Consider the following 12,439-nt stretch of genomic DNA (forward strand, 5'->3'; position numbering starts at 1 on the left):
AATACCTATGGAATGTAAGTGAAGAGGCGGGTAAAGCTATTCGAAGTTTACATATCGTGATACATTGCAATAACTAATGAAGAGCGTGTAATTCAGGGAGAAAATAATGAGAGAAGACAGACGACACTCCCATGATCTTTGGGAGACTGATGGTAACCCGAGGGGGCGTTATATGATGCGGCAGAACGCCAGGGTAACAAGGTGCGGGGAGATATGATACAAGTATTTAAGTGGGTGAAAGGAATCAATAAAGGTGATATAGATAAAGTTCTTATAATATCCGAGCAGGATAGGACTCGTAGCAACGGATTTAAGTTGGATAAGTTTAGGTTTAGGAGGGAGATAGGAAGGAACTGGTTCACAAATAGGGTGGTGGACGAGTGGAACTAGCTTAGCAACTCTGTAGTAAGTGCTGGAACGCTGGAAAGTTTCAAAAGGAGGCTGGATAGATTCATGGATGATGGAGTGGTAATAACTCTCGACAGGAGCTGCCATGCACAGGCCAACCGGCCTATTGCAGACTCCTTATTTTCTTATGCCAAGGCTTGGTCCTGGCTACCAGGTTCGTGCCCGACCATAGGATTACAGTATCACGCCACCCGACACTCGCGACGCCTGATAACACTTCCGGCTGGTAGTTGCAGTATATCACCCAATCACATAACTAAAAATTTCTCATAAAAAAATTAATCAGTTTCATTGTTTCTGTCTCTGAGAAGTCGTACGTCGACGGTCGACTGGCTATGACAGGAACTTCCTCATTTAAGTGCACGTTTATTAATGCAAGAACATCAGTTTTGTCTGTGACATCAGAGTAAATCGTTGTTTAGTTTAGTCAGTGATCCTATTATGGCACAGGAGACGACATATGTTGTTGTAAATCATGTGAGCCGAGTCGGATAAGAAGGATTACATACCGGTAGTGGCACTATCTTCAAAGATTACAAGAAAGCATTACTGATCCCAAACAAGTTTATTACACACTCCTTCATTTATGCCAATTAAAACTTGCCTTAAGCAAGTTAACACATCAATAATAACTACAATGAAGCCGAGAATAAAATGGAAATTTGCATTGTATATATAAACCTGGCGGAAATATGCATTAGCTACTTAGACGAACTGCCATTTAAACCAAGCTTATCACGGTGTAAAAAGTAGCCTTCACAATTACATGTCTAATAAACTTATCACCGTTACTAGAGTTGTTGGCTACGGCGGCCGAGATGAACCCTCACAGCCATCTTCAGGTAACATGCCAAAGGGACCACTCTGGACCGTTGTTTGAACACTTGTAATGGGATTAACAAGGATAAATTTGGTACACTACCTACATACACCTACAGGTCCTAACAAACTGTAAGCATTAACAGACTCGTCGGGGCTACGACAGCGTGTGGTCTACAAGATATTTAGGTTAGATTAGGTAAGATAACTTGTAGACCGCACGCTTTTATATCAGACTCATCAATAACTGAAAATTATTCTATTTACAAATGTCAGCATTAGTACAAAATAATGTACTGTAGATGTAAAATACATGTACAGTGTTGTACAGTAATTCCTGTGTGGTGAGTCTCACAAAGGTGGCTACTTGTCCTTGATACAAAAGTATCTAAATACTTTTGTCATGACCGCCGAAAAGGTCATGATTATATTCTCTCGAATATAATCATAATGTATACAAAGCTATACAGTATTAAGATAACCTAAAGTTAACTCACTTTTAGATTAGGACTACTTGTGTGGCAATAACTCAAGGACATCCAGTATACTGAGATATAACAAAGACGAGGTTAAAAATAGGGAAACAAGGAAAGACTTGCAACCGGGCCGGAGAAAGGAGTGCGAAATAAAAAGTGTACGGGGAAGGGGGAGAAGCTGTGAGAAAGACGGGGTCTGAAGGTACGGGTGCGTATGCTAAAGAGGAAAGCACTACGAACTGCTATGAAATGGAGCATGGAATACAATACTTGAGTGACACCAAACAATAAATCACCGGTTCCTGGCCATGCTCAATACGTACACTGAATTTAACACTGGCGTAGTGCTGGATCATACTAATGTCCTTAGCCTGTTCAATATGCTTATCACACCATGCCACAGTCCCGCCTGAAAGTTAACATCCTCAAATACAAGACAAACACCCCAAGGTCAAACCCTGGGGGAGAACTGTGTATTATTGAAACGATTAAAACGACAAACTCAACATTTTACTACAATCTCGACTCGACATTGTTGGCATTGTATATTTCAGGAAAGAGATGAAATCTCGAAGCCCATTGTGGACTGGCATTGACGTCATTAAGGTTACCTGTATTTCAGGCCCTTGACAACCGAGATGGATTAAATAAAGTCACACCTGTTTCGTGCCTATGCTATAAAACACTTCTTCAGTAGATGAAAATGCCACACCTAATCATCTAATCTACTCAGCTAAATATGACCAGATGAAACCACCTTGATCTAAGCATAATGTCTGGCACTTCCTTGCGTAACACCTGATCCTGACGAATCAGAGTACCGGCACGTCTGGGATGACATGGCGTTAGTGTGATAGAGAGGGAGTAGCGTTATGGAGAGAGTAAAGATGAATGATAGGGAGTGGTAGGGGGATGTGCCGTCCATTATACTCACCCACCTAGCAAGACACACTTAGCTGAAATTTTCTACTCTGACCATACTTCACAAAATGAGATACTCATCCCATTATGTGGATAATGAGCAAAGAAACTACTTAATTACTCTAATTATCTCAGGGTTATGAGATCTGAACACTTCCTTCACGTCAATTAAAACGTTATTTTGGGTCTCTCCCTCTTTCTCTTTGGTTGTAAATGGGACTGCCCAGTGTGGCCCAACAGGCCCGCTGCAGTTTCCTCCATTCTTATGTTCTTATGGAAAAGATAAGAGATGGAGAGAGAGATTGGGTCAACTGGACGACTTAAAATGAGAGGATGTTAAGGCAGCTGACATTGGAAGGTATATAATGGACACGTGTTAGACGCCATTATAGTACAATTATATGAAGTGAGTAAGAAAAGGAAGGGTAAAAGGGATGGAGGTAAAGAAAACAATTTAAGGTGAAGCAGTTTGGATAAAAACACTCTCGCTCACTCTCTCAACTTCAATAAAAAGACCAAGTTTAGTTTTGGAGGAGCCGGGGTGGAGGTGAGACTGGGAAAGAAAGGGCAAGGTACGTGCCGCGTCACCTGTGTATACTAGCTACCCCCTACCTCCTACAATCCTCTTTATCTTACCGCTCAACCTCCCTCCTTCCCTTGCCCCTCATTCTCCATCTAACACCCCCCCCCCCTTCTCTCCTTGCCCCCCTTCATTTTACCTCACATCCGCTATAACATTAACCCACCAGGCCACCACACTCCTTCCGCTAACCAGCCTCACGTCCCATTCCCCCCAACGCAACAAACGGCCAACACTTACCTCCTTTATACCTGTGACTGTGTTCACCTTACTGATCAACCAACGGGGAAATAATTTACCCTGAAGCACTACAGTTGTGTAGCCGGTTGAAACTTTGTTTTCACTGTTACTTGAATCAGTAGACTGTAGAAAGCAACCCCAAGACAGATGCACTAAATAAGAGTGAAGCTGCAGGGTTAACTAGTATTTCACAATTCTTCTTTCGTTGCTGAATCAGTTAAGACAACTAACTTATCTATATCTCCCAATTAGTTAACTCATAACTAATAGAGCTATCTAGTATAAATATACCGGTATGTATATTTGTCTCACTGCGATCCAACCCTACTATCAACTTGCCTATCAACATTACACAAAGCTCTAGAATCTAGATAACCTCTCTCGGCAACCTCCCCGTCAGAGTTGTGAACCCGCCCATCTCCGTCCTCCCGGTGGTAAGACGCTGGGCGGCGGCGATGGTTGCCGTACCTGTCTGGATGGGTGTATCCGGTGATATTCACATCCGGTGGCGTCCCGGCTCCAGCACCGCCGTCGCCTGAGGCTACTTGAACCACAACAATGACGTTAGTTGCAGGTAAACCACAGGAGCTGCCAGGAAGCGTGTCTGGCTGTTACAATACTACCACTGGCGCAGAATCATCATGGCTCTTGAAACTAAATTACAAGTGTTCAAAAATCAATTAAGTAAAACCTTAGGCTATAGATCTTCGGTGGGTGACTTGGCCGGGCGACCGTTACAAGAACGAATGCTCATAGTCAACTAACATTCAAGGCTTTCCAAGTTTAAGTTTATAAACTTCAGTGTTCCTCCATAATTCAATCCCAAGGGGCCCATCTCACAACGCCAGCCCACACAACTCCAGCAAAGCCGAGCGCACTGCAACTTTAGTGGAAAGTGATGAGGTCAAAGGTAAAATGAAAGCAGGGAATGCGCAATATTGCAGAGAGCCATGATGAATTATTGGAAGGGAACGCGAGAGAAACTGATTTGAAAAAAAGATGGATGATCAAATTAAAGATATAGGACTAGGAAACAGCCATAGAAAAGAGACAGGTAAAAGAAAGTTAGCTATAAAAGGGTAATAAAATAGAAAAAAAAGAAGGAATGGAGAAGTGGGAAAGACCAAGGTGTAAAAGGAGTTTGCACCCTACTTGCCTTGAGTCACCTGATCAGACAACTCGCCACCGTGAACAACCCAGCTGTTGGTTATTACAGGAAAATGTTTATATTCCAGAAAATAAAATACAAACTGACTGCAGCTGTTGAGCAACTTGTCACACCTTGTCCAGTTTCTGAGTAGCCTATCTGTAGCCTCCTCAAGTGAAGGTGCCCCCCCCCCCCAAGAACTACAATTAAAAAGGAAAACGCTTTAGAATCTGAATGTTTATCATCCTACACGTCTACATTGTGTCAATCTGTATTCTCTCTTTGTTTAACTTCGTTCTAAATCTAAATCTGGAGATCACGTTTAAAGCTTCTTGAAACAGTTAGTGTGACTATGGTAGAACAAATACTATACTCACTGGTTATGAGACACAAGATGTCGAATAAAAATTATGGAAACAAGTAACGATGGTAATAAAATACATTAAACCACATTCTAAATCATGAGGCGCAGAACTGTTCTCAAGCTGTGAGTTTAACCCATGACTCAAATTAAATTTGCCGGGTTTCCATATAAACCAATAGACTACCATCCACCTGTATATTTATAAAATCCATTACATGAGTCTTCGCATTTAAAGTTTCATATCACAGTTTTTTCATTGTGGAAACAGTCAACCGACAAATGCAGTATCAACACACGTGAACTGCAGTTCATAAGTCTGTGTTAAATATTGCCCATATCTTTATATTTCCAGGATAAAAATTCTTTGATACTTCACTTGAAACTTAATAAAGACTAAAATATGTATCTAACATGAAAAATGCGATATTAACAGAGACTTTTATGGCTGATTCAGTTCGTTTTCTTATCACAGGAGGACCCCAAATTACCCCAATACAATTAAAACCAAGTTTGTGTGAGCGGTTGCGAGACTGCTCAATATCTTTGCCATCGAATTGATCGATCCGCGTCAAAGTAATGGGTGGAAAGAACACCCTCAGCCGCCCATGAGTTAAGAAAAAATAAAACGAAAAGTTTTTTTAAACCTGATCTTCCAACCCTGAGAGCTAATGTAATAATACTCGTGGTCTTAACACACATTCAATACAATTCAATAACATTACGATTTTTAAATGACACTTTAAAATGCTTTTCCATTTTCTTGGATGTCTTCCTGGCAAGGGGAGGGTGAAGGATGATGGTGGTGTCTGTTGCCAATACTGTAGAGGAATTAGGGAATGGGTAGCAGTAACCCGTCCCCTATTTACACCCCCATCTCCTCTCCCACTTTACTCACACCCCGCCCTCCTGTGCTATAATTAGATAAGTCTCGCCGTCTGGCCAGCCACGCCTCTCCATGTGCCGCCGCCTCGCTCTCTTACCCTACTCCACCTTATATTTACAAATTTAGCACAAACTCATGAATTTCTTGTAATAATTTGTAAAGATAGTCACAGTAGGCCACAGCATAAATTCATACATATGGCTTCAAGCAGCTATTAAAGTGATCAATGAAGCAATAATACAGGAAGATACGTAAAACATCTTACAGTACTGGTAAGTGCTTTATCAAACCTGAAATTACATTGAAACTTGCTGATTTATTTATGACCTAACAGTTTCTCTGTACTTTAGTGTATTTGAAAATATATGAAGGAACAAACAATACCATTGACTCTTGACTTATTACCGTTCAATAAATTGGGAGAATGAATTGCTAATACTGTACAGTACCACGAAGCATATAATGTACTGTTGTCTTTCAACTTCATACAGTAGCATCTGAAATTTATAGTAACGGTATAACCGGTACCAATGGTAATTATTTAAATAGTAGCCATTTCTGTTTCGATGCGATTACCCACTTTATCATTTGATTCTTGCTACCGCCAGACGATTTTATTCTTAGAGAAAACTTCCCCCTGCCAAAGGGTTAAAAGCCCTTTCACAAAACTGTACCAAGTTTGTCAACCTCAAATCCTCACTCGCTGGAATTGATCATTATTAGAATCAAGCAAAATGTAACCGATTTATTCATGCGTTGAAACATTTTCAATACTGTTAAGGTAATTTTCGGTGTGAAAAGATGTGGGAAGAAGTGGCTACTAGTACTGAGGAGAAATCAGGAATGTGGAGATTACGCAAGGAAGATGTAACAAGTCAAGAGGATTTGGCGGAGGGACTGGTTGGCAACACCACCACCTCCCCACAACACAGTAAATATCGACATACAGAAACTCTCTATTCCCGCCACACCCACCCTACTAAGCTATCTTACACGAAAACAAACCTCTCAGTGTAGAAAATAAACCACTTTATTCCGGTAATGCATCCTGTTTTATATTGTGGTAAAAATGTTATAAATAGATCTCCTAGACGATCTAGACTCTTATGAGTCTGGAAGAATTATGCACATAAAAGCTGAGTGTTAGAAGTAGAAAAGCAATATACATTACCGGTATGATAAATGGGTATTGATGTTCACAAAAAATACATCTCAAAACTGGTATCCCTTATAAATACAGTATATATCACATGACATGGTTATAATAATGACGCTGTAAATAGAAAATAAAAATGTGCATTCCGTCCCTTTATAATTTCAACAGTTCTAGTTCCCTGACAGGAATATAAAATATTCTTTGAAAAGAAGTTAAAAATCAAGCTCCCACTCCTGAATTAAGAAGAGATGGCGCAAGGTAGAGAGAGGGAAGATGGCAGACGAGGATATGAAGCCTGCATAACGGGTTCCTCAACTTCCCGGTCACTCACTTCCCCAAGTCGAGCTCATGTACAGTTGTTGCACCCCAAACCACCTTATAATTATAATCTTTAGGCTGGTTTAAAGAGATTTACAGGAATTAATTACGCCTATTTCTGTGGACGGTGTGGACACAAACCCTCACAGATCGCCAAGACTAACGCAATCCTTTCTTTTTTTAGTGTATGTTTTCAAAAGATGAATAGGATAACTTACGTCAAACTATGATAGATATTCTCCCCTTGAAATACTTTAATTTTATCATCGTAGCCACAAGTTCAAATGTGCCCTAGCATTTAATCTTATCGAAAGCTTGTGACATTCGAGAGGAGTGGGCGGGGGGGGAGGTATTTCAGATACGTTCGCTGTCTGCCAAGAAACCATTTTTTCGCCAACTTATATTCATTCGATGGCGCTACGAGTAATATAGCAGTCTACACATTTACATTCTAGTTTTATATTTTTTTAATGATAGCTTGTTGAAAAGAATTTTTTGTTTCTAGTGACATATTTCCTGTACAGTAATTTGGGGTATGTTAACTGGTCATGAAATAAATATCCTCTACTGAGATTGGATTCAAATTTCGTGAGCAACATGAAAATCGGCTCTAGAATATAAATATTACACACTACAGTGTATATCTCTGACATGCAAACCAGAGATGATTATGCGGTTCAGTTCTGGTGCCCTTATTATAGAATGGATATCAATTCACTAGAGTCGGTGCAGCGAAGAATGACGAAACGATTCCGGGACTTAGAAACCTTCCATATCACGATAGGTTAAAGAAATTTAACTTGCATTCCCTAGAAAGACGAAGAGTGCGGGGAGATATGATAGAAGTATTTAAGTGGGTGAAAGGAATCAATAAAGGGGATATAGATAAAGTTCTTATAATATCCGAACAGGATAGGACTCGGAGCAACGGATTTAAGTTGGACAAGTTTAGGTTTAGGAGGGAGATAGGAAGGAACTGGTTCACAAAAGGGTGGTGGACGAGTGGAACAAGCTTAGCAACTCTGTAGTAAGTGCTGGAACGCTGGAAAGTTTCAAAAGGAGGCTGGATAGATTCATGGATGATGGAGAGTGGTGGTAACTCTCGACAGGAGCTGCCATGCACAGGCCAACCGGCCTATTGCAGACTCCTTATTTTCTTATGTTCTTATGTACCCACAACCAAACCCATAGCTGCCACAAAAGCACAAATAATGATGTTTAAGATATGAAACCTAACTTTTCTCACACTATTTTATTTATACTAAACATAAATTCCACATTAATAATTATACGAAGGAGACATTAGTCCTTTGATTCCTCGAGAAATTGGATTTGATTTTAAATTCTGGAGAAAAATAATTCATTATCTAGAAAATTTTCCGTTATCTCCGCAAATGGTTTGGCAGTGGGTATTCGACTTGACTGGCAGTTAGTGCCTATGACAACTGTTTGATAGGTTACAGGCCACTCACAAAATGTAGTCTACTTTTGGCCTCAGTTATTATGAACTTAAGAATGTATTCATGGATTTCGTAACTACTGTACTCCTGATATTACATATGGAGGGAATTTATAATAATTATTAGGAACAATATGTTCACAAATGTATCCTTCACAGGAGCTGCCATGCACAGGCCAACCGGACTATTGCAGACTCCTTATTTTCTTATGTAAGTGTAATATTCACGCAGAGTGGGTTATCAATATTTACAACAAAATCCTTGAAATGGATAAGTTAAATGAGGGAAACTGACAGTGTTCCCCTTTTCTCAATATCCTGACCCTCACAGTACAGTATTAAAAGAATGTAAACAGGTAAGACGGTTTTGACGTAACAAGCATGAGGCATTAAAGACGTAACTAAACTTGGTTAACAGTTTTTCGAATAAAAAAACTATTAAATTACATGCCTTTAATAAAGTATAGGTGTTACATACGTTCCACATGTTGAGACTGTTGAAAAGAAAGAACAATCGGCAAATGATAGGATAAGCAAACAGGTCATTAGATTATAAGGATATATCGATAGGCTAAAATTTGTAGAAAAGGACATTTATAAAAGATCTGCAGAATTTTATGGGGATTAAAGAGATATTCTTCAGAAATACAAGTAACGAGAATAATAATTTATAGGATTTAAGCAGAATAGGGCAAGATTTGGTTGGCTGTACTGGTTTGCCAATATCACATGCTGCTTAATCTAGGAAAAATAATCCATCCAAGATGATGTGCGCATTTTTAATACTAACCAGTGTGAACATAAAAATATATTAAGTCCGGTGTAAAAACTTAGTGAACGGTGCTTAAAGACCCTAGTAATTGAAGCACAAAAAACAGCACCATCTAATCTGACAGTTTACAGAAAATACAATATTATGGGTCACTGCTCATTGGTTAGGTTCGAAACCAACAGACACAACACAGTTTTACAACAGTGAAAATTAAAAGTAACCAAAAATATATATATTCCAACAGTAAATTCAAAACCTTAGTATATTTAAATTAGCACTCACTAATGCACCAGCAGCACCATTAAGACGAGGACATAATAACTACAAGCTCGCTAAGTTATCATGCTGCACGAATATAAGGAAATACTTTCTAGGCACACAAGGAACTGTATACATGCACGGCCTATATATATATATATATATATATATATATATATATATATATATATATATATATATATATATATATATATATATATATATATATATATATATCCAATTGTAAGCCAGTGTGGCAATTTTACTGAATAATTATTATACAGCTTAGCCTAAAAATCGACACAAGTAATGTATAACGAAATTAACACCAATACAGTATAGTCTCGCATGTAATACTGTACCTGTATACAAAAACTATCTAAATACATCCATAACGCTGAAACATTTACATACTCTTAACAACAGGTCCATAGCTGAAAAGGTTTTAATGTGATTACTGCCACCAATATTAAATCAAAATATAACAAATATCCCTTGTTAACTATAAAACGAAATATCGATAAAACCCACAGTTCGAAGGAATTATTAGCTTAAGTGATAAGCCTTAATCCATTACTAAAGTAGACCAAATCATCCCCAATCTACGAGTACAGTATACGACCTTCGACAATCCCAAGATTGCAAAGATGCATTTACGGTATATATATATATATATATATATATATATATATATATATATATATATATATATATATATATATATATATATATATATATATTGGCAGTACTACCTGTCGAAAAACCGGCCTAGGACGAGAACGCAATGTCTACCGGAACCATTTCTAAACTATATCCATTTATTTACTAAGAATATTCATATACATAAAAACACATTAATAGGCCTTATAAGTCTGCTTTAGACAGAATTTTAAAGTCTACATTATAACGGCTGAGTCTCCCCTGAGGTGGGTTTGGCAGGGTGGGGGGGGGGGCAGGACCACCTTGGCAGAGCTGGGAGGGAGTGTCACCTACAACTAACCGGTACCACCCGCTAAAACACATTACTAACATCAAATTGAAACTAAAACCATGCCTTACCTTATGGCCCGGGATAAATCCAACCGAATTATCGACCAATGACAACAATGTGTACAAGTGTACTACATATATTTCACACTATTCCCACCACAACGCTACCGCAACACTGACCAGAGGAAAGCTACTCCACTCTGAGATGGGTGGGAGCGCGGAACAAAAACTAGTGCCTCCTAAAATTGTATGGGACATTATAAACTAAACATAACAGTCCTACAGCTAGGTGAATCTGACCCAGGAATTATGTATGGATGGTATTAGAAGCCTTAACTTTATCCCAAACTATTTTATTCAGAAACATTTAAATTGATATCCCTCCACGCCTAGCAATGGTGCCACTTCTACAAAAATAATGCAGCAGACAATTTTGTTTGCATTTCTACCCTGTGTTTTAAAGCTATTAATTGTTGTAATGAAATGAAATATATTCAGAACATCATTAAAATAGTCATACTGTACCATGAAAATACCAAGATATCATAAGATGTGTGCATCATTTCCATACATGAGAGATTACGCGGGAATCAGATATAACACTCAACGTCTCGTATCATAGTAGCAAGAGATATATAAATACATCAATATCCTGTAAGACAAAGGATAAAATGGATTTAAGAACACAGTGCGATAACTGATAGTAGTATCCGCTTCTGATAAAAGTTGCCGCTTCCCGCCATATGGATGTAGATGTGGCACCACCGCGTTAGATCTCCTCATTTGAGAATGATGTCATTGACGCCTTCGAATACGTGCACGTGTTATACGACTAAATGGATGCATATTTAATCTTCAATTGGGTAAAGGCAACACAACTACAGGAAATACACATTGAATTTTATGAAAAAAGTAGATGAGAGTTAGATGAGATCATACAACGTGCATGCGGGACAGAAGTGGGGGGCGTGGCGTATGAGTCATGCCGTGAGAATGCTTCTTCTGTGTCCCTCACTGTCATGATCAAGAGAATGCTAACCAATGTGAAAGCCGTTATCGGTACCTTTTAAAAGGTGTAGTGAGCAAACATTGCTTACATTAACCCGTAAGTGAGGAAAGAAAAAGGCATTTTGATTTCGCCTGGTGTTAAACCGTTATAGTTACCCCTTAATTTTGTAAAGCGTTGTGGGGTTACTAAACAAGCGCGGTGTGCATCTTCTCTGGGGCAGTTACCAAATGGTTGGAAACAATGAAGATTTTATAAATTAATAACATCTACCTAAATACTGATATCTTAAGGATATCATAAAGCGAATTTTTCGCCAAACTGTTATCTTTTGTATTTAGTCAATAACAAGAATGAGAAATATTATTTGCACAATTAATGTAATAATTCATCGCAACTCATAGCCAGCTATTACTATAAACGCTTATGAAAATAAGCTGCTAGGAGGAAGTATCAAATATCAACACGATAAATTAAATGCCAATTTATTCCCTAATATTTTTGCGTATGGAATTTATCTTTATCCCTCTACGTTATTCTTATATCAAGTCATAACAAATTTAAACATAAATTAATAGCAGTAGAGATTGACACCCTAAAATTTGTAATTGAACTTAGATTTCTTAAGAATGCATTTAAATA

At 38.5% G+C, this 12,439-nt stretch overlaps 1 protein-coding gene across 1 annotated transcript in view; it reads right to left on the minus strand.

Annotated features, from left to right (window-relative positions):
• LOC121877258 (spectrin beta chain-like) overlaps positions 1–11,004 on the minus strand; it is a 130,134-nt gene extending 119,130 nt beyond the window's left edge. The window contains exon 1 of the mRNA XM_042382912.1: positions 10,861–11,004. The gene's annotated coding sequence lies outside the window, so the exon portion shown is untranslated. The remainder of the gene's footprint in view (positions 1–10,860) is intronic.
• Between the last annotated feature and the right edge of the window lie 1,435 nt (positions 11,005–12,439).

Source organism: Homarus americanus, unplaced genomic scaffold, assembly GCF_018991925.1.
Source record: "Homarus americanus isolate GMGI-L3 unplaced genomic scaffold, GMGI_Hamer_2.0 scaffold367, whole genome shotgun sequence".
In the NCBI taxonomy this organism is placed as follows: domain Eukaryota; kingdom Metazoa; phylum Arthropoda; class Malacostraca; order Decapoda; family Nephropidae; genus Homarus; species Homarus americanus.